Source organism: Arachis stenosperma, chromosome 6 (genome assembly GCF_014773155.1).
Source record: "Arachis stenosperma cultivar V10309 chromosome 6, arast.V10309.gnm1.PFL2, whole genome shotgun sequence".
Lineage (NCBI taxonomy): Eukaryota > Viridiplantae > Streptophyta > Magnoliopsida > Fabales > Fabaceae > Arachis > Arachis stenosperma.
Window position 1 is genome coordinate 24,665,820 of NC_080382.1, and position 11,811 is coordinate 24,677,630.

General features: G+C 36.1%; 1 non-coding gene across 1 annotated transcript; it reads left to right on the top strand.

Moving 5' to 3' along the window:
- Window positions 1–641: 641 nt before the first annotated feature.
- LOC130938354 (small nucleolar RNA R71) lies at window positions 642–745 on the top strand. The gene has a single exon (XR_009069523.1). It is a non-coding gene; the product is annotated as a small nucleolar RNA R71 (small nucleolar RNA).
- Window positions 746–11,811: the final 11,066 nt, after the last annotated feature.

The window sequence follows — 11,811 nt, forward strand, 5'->3', positions numbered from 1 at the left end:
TAATGGAGGATCTTGTTTCATTCATGAAACTGAAAGTGGCCTTTGACAGATCAGAGACTACATTGGCTAAATTAGAAGTGTTTTGTTCAGAATTCTCTGTCTGTTGCTGAGAAGATGATGGATATGGCTTACTATTGCCCAGCCTGTTGCGTCCACCATTGTTAAAACCTTGTTGAGGTTTTTGTTGATCCTTCCATGAGAAATTTGGATGATTTTTCCATGATGAGTTATAGGTGTTTCCATAAGGTTCACCCATGTAATTAACCTCTGCCATGGCAGGGTTCTCAGGATCATAAGCTTCTTCAGAAGTTGCCTCTCTAGTACTGTTGGATGCATGTTGCCATCCATTCAGATTTTGAGAGATCATGTTGACCTGTTGAGTCAACACTTTGTTCTGAGCCAATATGGCATTCAGAGCATCAATTTCAAGAACTCCTTTTTTCTGAGGTATCCCATTATTCACAGAATTCCTCTCAGAAGTATACATGAATTGGTTGTTTGCAACCATGTCAATGAGTTCTTGAGCCTCTTCAGGCGTTTTCTTCAGGTGAATAGATCCACCTGCAGAATGGTCCAATGACATTTTTGAAAATTCAGAGAGACCATAATAGAATATATCTAATATGGTCCATTCTGAAAACATGTCAGATGGACATCTTTTGGTCAGCTGCTTGTATCTTTCCCAAGCTTCATAGAGGGTTTCACCATCTTTTTGTTTGAAGGTTTGAACATCCACTCTCAGCTTGCTCAGCTTTTGAGGAGGAAAGAATTTATCCAAGAAGGCAGTGACCAGCTTATCCCAGGAGTCCAGGCTATCCTTGGGTTGTGAATCCAACCATACTCTAGCTCTGTCTCTTACAGCAAAAGGGAAAAGCATGAGTCTGTAGACTTCAGGATCAACCCCATTCGTCTTTACAGTCTCACAGATCTGCAAGAACTCAGTTAAAAACTGATAAGGATCTTCAGATGGAAGTCCATAAAACTTGCAGTTTTGTTGCATTAAGGCAACTAGCTGAGGTTTCAGCTCAAAGTTGTTGGTTCCAATGGCAGGAATGGAGATGCTTCTTCCATCAAACTTGGACGTTGGCTTTGTGAAGTCACCAAGCATTCTCCTTGCATTATTATTATTATTTTCGGCTGCCATCTCCTTCTCTTGTTCGAAAATTTCTGAAAGGTTGTTTCTGGATTGTTGTAATTTAGCTTCTCTTGATTTTTCTTCAGAGTCCTTTCAGGTTCTGGATCGATTTTAACAAGAGTGCCTTTATCCCTATTCCTGCTCATATGAAAGAGAAGAAAACAAGAAAAGAAAGAGGAATCCTCTATGTCACAGTATAGAGATTCCTTTATGTTAGTGGAAAAAGAAAGGGGGTAGAAGAATAAAGAAGGAGGTTCGGATTTTGGATGAAGAGAGGTGAAGAGAAGTGTTTAGTAATTAAATAATTAAATAGAAGAAGAAAAGAGAAGGGAATTTTCGAAATTAATTTTTGAAAAAGAGGTTAGTAATTTTCGAAAATTAGAGATAAAATGTAATTAAAATTAAACATGAAACAATTAATTAATTAAAAAGAATTTTTGAAAAGAGAGAGATATTTTCGAAAATTAGAGAGGAAAAAGTAGTTAGGTGGTTTTGAAAAAGATAAGAAACAAACAAGAAGTTAGTTAGTTGATTGAAAAAGATTTGAAATCAAAATTGAAAAAGATAAGAAGATAGTAAGTTAGATAAGATATTTTGAAATCAAATTTTTGAAAAAGATGAAATTTTTGAAAAAGATAAAAGATAAAAAGATTTAGTTCAAAAATTTTGAAATTATTTACTTCACTAACAAGAAACTACAAGATAAGATTCTAGAACTCAAAGATTGAACCTTTCTTAACAAGAAAGTAACAAACTTCAAATTTTTGAACCAATCACATTAATTATTAGTGCATTTTCGAAAATATGATGTAAAGATAAGGAAAAGATTTTGAAAATAATTTGAAAAATGTTTTTGAAATTTTCAAAAAATAGAGAAAAAAAAATGAAAAAGATATAATTTTTGAAAAAGATTTTAAAAAGATAAGATTTTTAAAGTTGAAATTTTGACTTGACTTGTAAGAAACAACTAATTTTTAAAAATTTTTGACCAAGTCAACCCAAAATTTCGAAAATTTGGAGGGAAATAAGGAAAAGATATTTTTTTTATTTTTGAATTTTTAATTATGAGAGAGAAAAACAACAAAAATACTTTATGCATGAAATTTTTAGATCAAAACAATGAATGCATGCAAGAATGCTATGAATGTCAAGATGAACACCAAGAACACTTTGAAGATCATGATGAACATCAAGAACACATTTTTGAAAAATTTTTGATGCAAAGAAAACATGCAAGACACCAAACTTAGAAATCTTTAATGCATGAAAAATATGAATGCAAAGATGCACATGAAAAACAAGAAAAGACACAAAACAAGAAATCATCAAGATCAAACAAGAGGATTTATCAAGAACAACTTGAAGATCATGAAGAACACTATGAATGCATGGGATTTTCGAAAAATGCAAGAAAAATTTTTAAAGCATGCAATTGACACCAAACTTAAAAGTTGACTCAAGACTCAAACAAGAAACACAAAATATTTTTAGTTTTTATGATTTTTTTTTCTTCGTATTTTTATTATTTTTTTTCGAAAATATTTTTGGAAAAACGAAAAATAAAAGAAAAATTTTTGAAAAAGATTTTTGAAAAGAAAATTACCTAATCTGAGCAACAAGATGAACCGTCAGTTGTCCATACTCGAACAATCCCCGGCAACGGCGCCAAAAACTTGGTGGACGAAATTGTGATCCATGTTCTAACTATTTTGAGATGAAATCATTATTATGGCACTGGTTGAATCCACAACTCCGTTCAACTAACCAGCAAGTGTACTGGGTCGTCCAAGTAATAAACCTTACGTGAGTAAGGGTCGATCCCACAGAGATTGTTGGTATGAAGCAAGCTATGGTCACCTTGTAAATCTCAGTTAGGCAGATTAAAATTGTTTATGGTTTCGAAAATTTATAAAAAGAAGAAATAATAAAAGGGATAGAACACTTATGCAGATTCATTGGTAGGAATTTCAGATAAGCGAATGGAGATACTGTAAGGCTCAAGGACGCCTGCCCTCCTACTGCTTCAACTCAATCCTTCTTACTCCTTTCCATGGCAAGCTGTATGTAGGGCATCACCGTTGTCAGTGGCTACATCCCATCCTCTCAGTGAAAATGGTCCTCTGCGGCTGTCACTCGCATGGCTAATCATCTGTCGGTTCTCAATCAGGTTGGAATAGAATCCATTGATTCTTTTGCGCTTGTCATCACGCCCAGCCTTCAGGAGTTTGAAGCTCGTCACAGTCATTCAATCCCAGAATCCTACTCGGAATACCATAGACAAGGTTTAGACTTTCCGGATCCTCATGAATGCCGCCATCTATCTAGCTTATACCACGAAGATTCTGTTGAAGAATCTAAGAGATACACATTCAAGCTCTGTTGCATGTAGAACGGAAGTGGTTGTCAATCACGTGCGTTCATAAGTGGGAATGATAATGAGGGTTATTTAATCATCACATTCATCATGTTCTTGGGTGCGAATGAATATCTTGGAATAAGAATAAGAGAGAATTGAATAAAAGAAAATAGAACTGCATTAATACTTGAGGTACAGCAGAGCTCCACACCCTTAATCTATGGTGTGCAGAAACTCCACCGTTGAAAATACATAAGTAAAAGGTTCAGGCATGGCCGAATGGCCAGCCCCCTAAAACGTGATCAATAGCCTCTTAGAATGAAGAATAAAACAAAACTGAGACCAAAGATAAAACGTGGTCAAAAGACATCCAATACAATAGTTAAATGTTCTATTTATAATAAACTAGCTCCTAGGGTTTACATGAGTAAGTAATTGTTGCATAAATCCACTTCCGGGGCTCACTTGGTGTATGCTTGGGCTGAGCTTGATCAATCCATGAGCTGAGGCTTCTCTTGGAGTTGAACTCCGAGTTATGACGTGTTTTGGGCGTTCAACTCCGGATCATGACGTTTTTCTGGCGTTTAACTCCAGACAGCAGCATGTACTTGGCGTTCAACACCAAGTTACGTCGTCAATTTCCGAATAAAGTATAGACTATTATATATTTCTGGAAAGCCCTGGATGTCTACTTTCCAACGCCGTTGAGAGCGCGCCAATTGGAGTTCTGTAGCTCCAGAAAATCGATTTCGAGTTCAGGGAGGTCAGATTCCAACAGCATCAGCAGTCCTTTTGTCAGCCTTTTTCAGAATTTTGCTCAAGTCCCTCAATTTCAGCCAGAAATTACCTGAAATCACAGAAAAACACACAAACTCATAGTAAAGTCCAGAAATGTGAATTTAACATAAAAACTAATGAAAACATCCCTAAAAGTAGCTTGAATTTACTAAAAACTACCTAAAAACAATGCCAAAAAGCATATAAATTATCCGCTCATCAATGGCATTTGCATGTTTTGTTTTGGATTGCCTAATTATTTAACTATACTTAACTGCTACATGTCTTATCTACTGTACTTGCTATCCATAATTGTGTTTTCCTTGTTTGCATTGTATGTGTGTGCATATGAGAGATCCCTCATGTGGCAGAGGTGTGATGAGGGTTGTTCTATATGTGGTGGTTAGGAGATTTTGAAGGAGACAAAAAGTGAATAGGAAGAATTTTATTAGAATTAGAATCTCTTAGAAAGATTACCAAAATTTCTGGTTTAATATGGACTTTAAGTATGATTTGGGTCGTCGGAGTTCTAAGAATGCCTTTGACTTTCCCGGGACCTTATATATTATCTGTGTGGGCACTTTAACCATATTGAGAACCCCCGATTCTCATTCCATACATATTTTGCTGTTTTTAGATGCAGGTCGAGAGGCACCTCGTTGAGCATCTAGAGATCCTCTGTGCAAGCGAAGATTTAGTTTGGATTGTTATGTTTTGTACTTAGGCTATGTATATATGTATATATATTCTCCACTGTATATATTCTATTTTATCCCTTTTAGAGGTTGTCCTGAAGTAACAAGTGTTTTGTCTTATATTTTGGGTTGTTTATATATATATATATATATATATATAGGCGGTTTTAGCTTTGCAGGTCGAGTCTGGAGCTTGATATTTTGTATCCTTTAGAACTCTGATCTGTATATATGTTATCCTTTTTGTTCGATCTCGTTTATCTATTTTTACATTTGCCCAGTGTAACACCCTAATATTCAAATCCTTATGCTTGAGCCATAAGTCAATGATAATAAGGTGGGGTACGACTCTCAAGGTGGATTATAATACATAAACATATATATATATATAAGTTGAAAGGAAGTATTAAACGAGATGCCTGAAAAGGTGTAAAATAAAATTGCGAAACAGAACACTCACGTGTCGATAGACAGAAGATGAGGCGCACCCGAAAAGTAATATAAAGATAACACATTAAAGGAGAATAAGATAAAGACAGGATATAAGTATATAACATAAGTAATTGTCACTAGTCGCGACCTGCAAAGTTTAGGCCAGCTAAGGTATAGAATGAAATCAGTTTGACAACAATATTTTCTATCTCTCCTAAAATATACATCAAAGAGATATATACGGAATGAGAACTCTCGACCCATAGGTTCCCCGTACGGTAAAAGTGCCAAATAAATACAATGCACTATAATAGGAACTCACTAAGCATCTTAAGCTTCCTTTTATCAAATATTCATCTTAGGTCCTCACTAATCCATAAATAGGCATATATCATAAGGGAATACTAAATCTAATTCATATTTCTCATCTTTCCCAACTTTTCAACTCTCCAACATAACATAACCAGAACCATAAACAGAACCAACACCAGCTATTTTGTCTCAGTAATTCTATATCAATAACTCATATCTTCACCTGGAGCAAGTGAAATCACTTTAATGCATCTACCCAGGGAGCTCAAATCATCTCATTCAATATTCATCATTTTTAATCAATTAACTCATCATTTTATTTCAACAAGGACAGCCCTCAGCGTCAACCAACACCAGCATGAGGACCTCTCAGTTGTACAAAAACAAGCAATGCAGACAAGTAATACACAAGTAGATTCAAGTAAGGCAAATAGCACATAGTCACATAGTATAGCATATACAATTAGGCAAACCAATACAAATAAGCAAACCTAAATAAATCAAATACATACAAATGATGTATGACTGCCGTATGACCGATGATATCATATGTCGGTTATATAGCCAACCCGACATATCTTGGTAGCTAACCATTGGACAGTCCCTGCATGCGCAGATCCCCAAGCTCAAAAATCATAATCATTCAATATATATATATATATATATATATATATATATATATATATATATATATATATATATATATATATATATCCATGGGAGAGAGCTCATCCGGAAAGGTATAACTGTCTAGCCACACTTATGACGCAGGGTCAACAGAATCTCGGATCTCAACCTGAAGCAAGTGGAGCTGACCCGCTACATCTACCCAAGGAAATCTGAAACTCATATAATTTCATAAATCTCAAATCATTCTCAACCGGGAACAAGTGGGGGCAAACCATTGCATCTACACCAGGAGATTCAAACCAAACCCGGAGAAAGTGGATCAATGTAACTGCATCTACCCAGGTAGGTGTATCATAATTAGAATCATGTTCAATATCAATCTCATAATCATTATGATTCTCATTATCAATCTCATCTCAATTCACCTTTCTTGGTAATCAAGTTAATTCATCATCATTCATTTTTCATCATAATCCATCATCATATCAATCCTCATTATACCTCATCTCACTCTTATTCATTTTCCATAATTTCACTAACTCAACTCTTTAGTTTCGGTCCCTAACCCTTCCATCCTTAATTAGAAACTTTACCTGTCCTGGTGTTAAAGGGAAAGGGCCGAGTATATCAAGTCTCCATTGATTAAAATGCCAACTTACTTCAGAATAATAAAATTCCTCGGCCGAAGTGTGTATAATTCGGGAGTGCTTTTAGCAATTAGGGCAAGCCTTGACTTTGTCACAGCAGTCTTGCTACAAGGTCGGCCAGAAAAATCCGGCACAAATTATTTTAGAGGATAAGCTTCGAGCTCTGACATGAATGCCACAAATACCTTTATGTGCTTCTGCTATAGCTAGGTCAGCTTCGGACCTGGAGAGACATTTTAATAGAGGACGAGAAAAACCTCGTCTATATAGAAGATTATTGAAAATGGTGAAGAAAGATTCTTGTCGTCGAAATTTCTGAACATTATCAATTCTTTGGGGAATGTTTCTAGTCTCGAGGTATTCTATATAAGGCCTCCGCCAATCCTTTTCTTGAATGACACTTAAAACCTCGGTTAAATCGATACTTGGTTTAAATAAAGTAGATTAATAAAGAGAAGAAGTATGTGATTGTGTGCTTGCAAGCTTTGACAAAATGCCAACTCAGTGATTGTGTTCTCTAGTGAAGGTTGTGGTAGGCTTAGAGAAGGGGGTTGAATCTATGCCTTCCTTTTAAGTTGCTGTTATGACCCTTTTTAAAAAAAACTTTCAATTCTGCTTCTGTTTGTACTCAGCAGCGAAAATTTATGAGACAATTTATTTTTGTCTTATGAATATCAGAAAACAGAACACAGCAGAGAAGAGAAAAGCTAACACCAGCATATATCCTGGTTCGGTTGCCTTGTGCTATGCAACCTACGTCCAGTCTCCTCCACAACAATGGAGGAATTTCCACTATAGTTAAAAGTATTACATACACCAATTTCACACTCAAGTTCTAACCTAACTTGACATTGGCTATGCTAATACCTAACTCTTCACTCTTAGTGCTAACCCAACTAAGAAAGGGATACCTAACAGGTACAAGATACAAGACACTTAACCAACCTAAAGAAATCTGAAATAACTCTAGGCTTTTCTCTCAAGTGTATCACTTAGCCTTTTTCCACTCATGGCTTTTACTTGAGCTTTCTCACTTACGCCTTTTCTCACAAGAAATTACAGAAAGATAAACATAGAAAAATACATCACAATCTGTAAAACATGAAGGAGATTGACTTCATCAGCAGCCTCTTTGCTATGTGCAAAACCAGATTTGCAAACCTCAGATATAGTTCTTCAGTATTGGCCGAATGCTTCTTTGAAAGAAAGCATTATCCAAGTAGAGGAACTTCTTTGCAGAACATAACTCACTCAATTCTGGTTTTTTCTCCTTGGTTCTGAATGAGCAGAAAGCTTCTTTTTATCTCCTTGCATGTTCCTTGGTTGCTCACCCTAGGTCAACTTCTTGAGCACTAAGCTTCACCAACCCAGCCGTTCACTTTTTCTCATTAAGCATCAGAATAGAAACTTTGCTTTTGAATTCTCTATCTTGACTGAAAGCCATAATACAGCAACCACAAAATTTTTCCAATGGTCAACCGAATCTGAACCATTGAGAAGCTACTTGGTCCCCAAGAATCACTTGTGACTGTAGATACACATCAGATTAGGGCAGAAAGTAACTTTCCCTTGTATGCCATTTTCGGACTTGCAGAGAGTTGGGAAGAAGAGAAGAAGATCTGATGCATGTAAGAGGAAATGGGTTACCTTTAATCTTTTCTTAAGCTTGATTTGGTTTGATCTCACTGATTTGACATCTGCCTTTCAAGCATAATCTCTCTCTTTCTTGCTTCTTTGGTGATTTGCTTAGGGAAGACGCTCTTTCTCTCTTTCTCACTTTTCTGAGTTTCTGACTCACACATAGAGGTGAACGTTGCTTGTGATATGAGATCAAGTTGGAGGAAATTGAAATCAACTCGGGCTTGGATCAGATATCCATTAGGCAACTCGTTTGATTTTGGCTTTGTTTCTTTTGGGCTTTGCTTGTTTAACCAGCCCACCAGCCTTGATATTTTATTTTGTACCAATTGGGCTACCTAAATTTGAATTATGGCCTGCAACATTTAAAAACTAATTAGTAACATACAACTATTAATTTATCAACACTAATTATTTATTTTGCCAAAAATAATGTTTGTCATCACTAATTAATTTAGTTAATTTCTTAACTCAACATCTAGGTATGTGATGAATTTCAAATTTTGTAAATTTTGAAATGAGTAATTTGACAATAGTTAAATATTTTGCCAACAAAGGGTCTTTGACTTGAAAGAGGTCATTTACCTGTTGTACGACTAATAAAGAGTCGCAATATATCTTGAGTTCTAAGACGTGGAGATCAGTTGCTAGCGTTAGACCGGAAATTAGAGCCTTGTTCTCTGTCTGGTTGTTGCTTGCCTTGAAAGAAAGATGTAAAGAATGTTCAAGGACAAGTTTGTTACCATCTTCAAGCAAGACTTCAGTGCCACAACCTTGGGGATTGGATGCTCCGTCCACATAAAGGGTCCATTCCGTTGAATGTTTTTCCGAAGTTGGAACGGTAGACTCGGCAATAAAATTTGCTAGGTATTGTGACTTGATTGGCCCTCGGCTTTGGTACTTGATGTCGAATTCGGAGAGCTCAACTGACCACTTGATAAGTCGGCCAAATAGTTCCGGTTTATGGAGGACTTGCCGAAGTGGTTGGTTAGTTCTAACATTTACAATTTGGCTTTGGAAATATGGTTGGAGGCGTCTAGTCGAGAATATCAAAGCAAGAGCTAGCTTCTCTATCTTTGGATAGTGAAGTTCGGCATTCTGTAATGATTTGCTTATGAAATTAATTGATCGCTGCTCTTTTTCTCTTTCTGTAACAAGAACAGAGCATACAGCCCAGTCAATAACTGATAGGTAAAGATAAAGCTCTTCCCTCTGAACAGGTTTTTTGTAAAATTGGGGTTTTAAAAGTATATTCTTTAGATTTGAAAAAGCTTTTTCACATTCATCAGTCCAGGTAAAATTGTTTTTCTTTTTCAAAGTTTGGAAAAAGCAAGAAGATTTAGATGCTAAGCATAGTAAAAATCTAGATATGACAGCAAGTCTCTCTATTAACCGTTGGACTTCCTTAATTGTCTTTGGACTTGTCATGTCCAGCACAGCTTGGTGTTTCTCAGAATTGGCTTCTATACCTTGGTTTGTAAGCAGGAACCCTAAAAACTTGCCTCCTTGTACACTAAAGGCACATTTTTCGGGGTTGAGTCGCATGTTGTAGCGTCTAATTTGATTAAAGATTTCCATAAGGTCGTCTATATGATTGTTGCTAAGCTTTGTCTTTGCAACCATATCGTCAACATACACTTCCATATTTCTGTCGATTTGATTTACAAACACCTTGTTCATAAGGCGCTGATATATTGCTCCTGCATTTTTAAGTCCAAAAGGCATAACCTTATAGCAATAGTTATCGTAGTAAGTAATAAAGTCAGTTTTATTTTGATTAGAAGGATACATTAAAATCTGATTGTAACCAAAACATGCGTCCATAAAACTTAATGTCTTATAGCCAGAAGTATTGTCAGCTATAGAATCAATGGATGGTAAAGGATAAGCATCTTTTAGGCATGCTTTGTTGAGATTGGTGAAATCAACGCACATATGCCATTTACCGTTGTGTTTTTTTACGATTACCACGTTGGCTAGCCATGTTGTGAACCTGATTTCCTGTATAAAACCAACACTGATGAGCTTTTTGTTTCTTCTAAGGACGCTTGCTTTTTCTCAAGGCCGATGTTTCGTTTTTTGTGGGCTATAGGTTGGGCAGATGGATTGAGTGCCAACTTGTGAGAAATGATCGATGGATCAATCCCTGGCACATCATCGACATATTGTTGTAGGAATTGTTGAATTGAACTTTTTTCCTCCGAGCCCAAAGTTGTACCTATGTAAATTTGTTAGAGTCATCATTGAAATATTCTTTTTGTAGTTGCGCCATTGGTGTTGGTCGCTCAAGAAGCTCGACCCTTGGGTCAAGGTCTGCGAGTGTAGGGGGCTCGTTAGAATTATGGACATTGTTCACTTGGGCTCCTATAGCTTGGTTTGGCAATTTGAGACTAATGTTGTAGTATTGACGAGCTTCACGGTGGTCACTGTGAATGGTTGCGATAAGGTCTTCCTGCATAGAAAACTTAATACATATATGAATTGTAGATACTATAGCACCAAACTTATTTAAAAAAGGTCGGCCAAGGATTAAATTATAAGGACTAAACCAATCGACAACGAAATATTGAACGTCAGAAGTTTTAGACAAGGGATACTCACCCAGTCTAGTCTGGAACCACACAGATCCCAATACTGGGACACGTGATGATTGGATTTTTGACGGTTTAGAATTTCACTAATGAAATCTCGTTTTAAAGTATAGTTTCTAAACCAAACAATAATCCTTTCATACAAAAAGTTGTTTGTCACTAGTACAAACCCTCTAAAATTTATAAACCGAAGTATTTAGACCTCGGGTCGTTCTCCCTAGGAATTACAATGAAGTGTCTTGTTATTGGTTGTGAGTTATTTTGGGGTTTTTGAGATTATAGACAAGAATTATAAATGGCAAAGAAAATGAACTAACAACTAATAAAACTCTTGGCAAGATATGAGAACTAGAAGTCCTATCCTAGTTATCCTTCTCAATTGTGATGAGAATTGTGTATTGTTCCCACTTAGTTAACCTCTAACCATAGAGGAAAGTCAAGTGGATGAATCAATTTGATTCCTCAAGTCCTAATCAACTTCTAAAGGAAAGACTAGCTTTAGAGGCATTCAAATCAATTAGCAACTTCTAATTATCAATCAACAAGGGAATTAGATAACTCAAGAGTCACTAATTACTCTACCTAGGCCAAGAGGAAC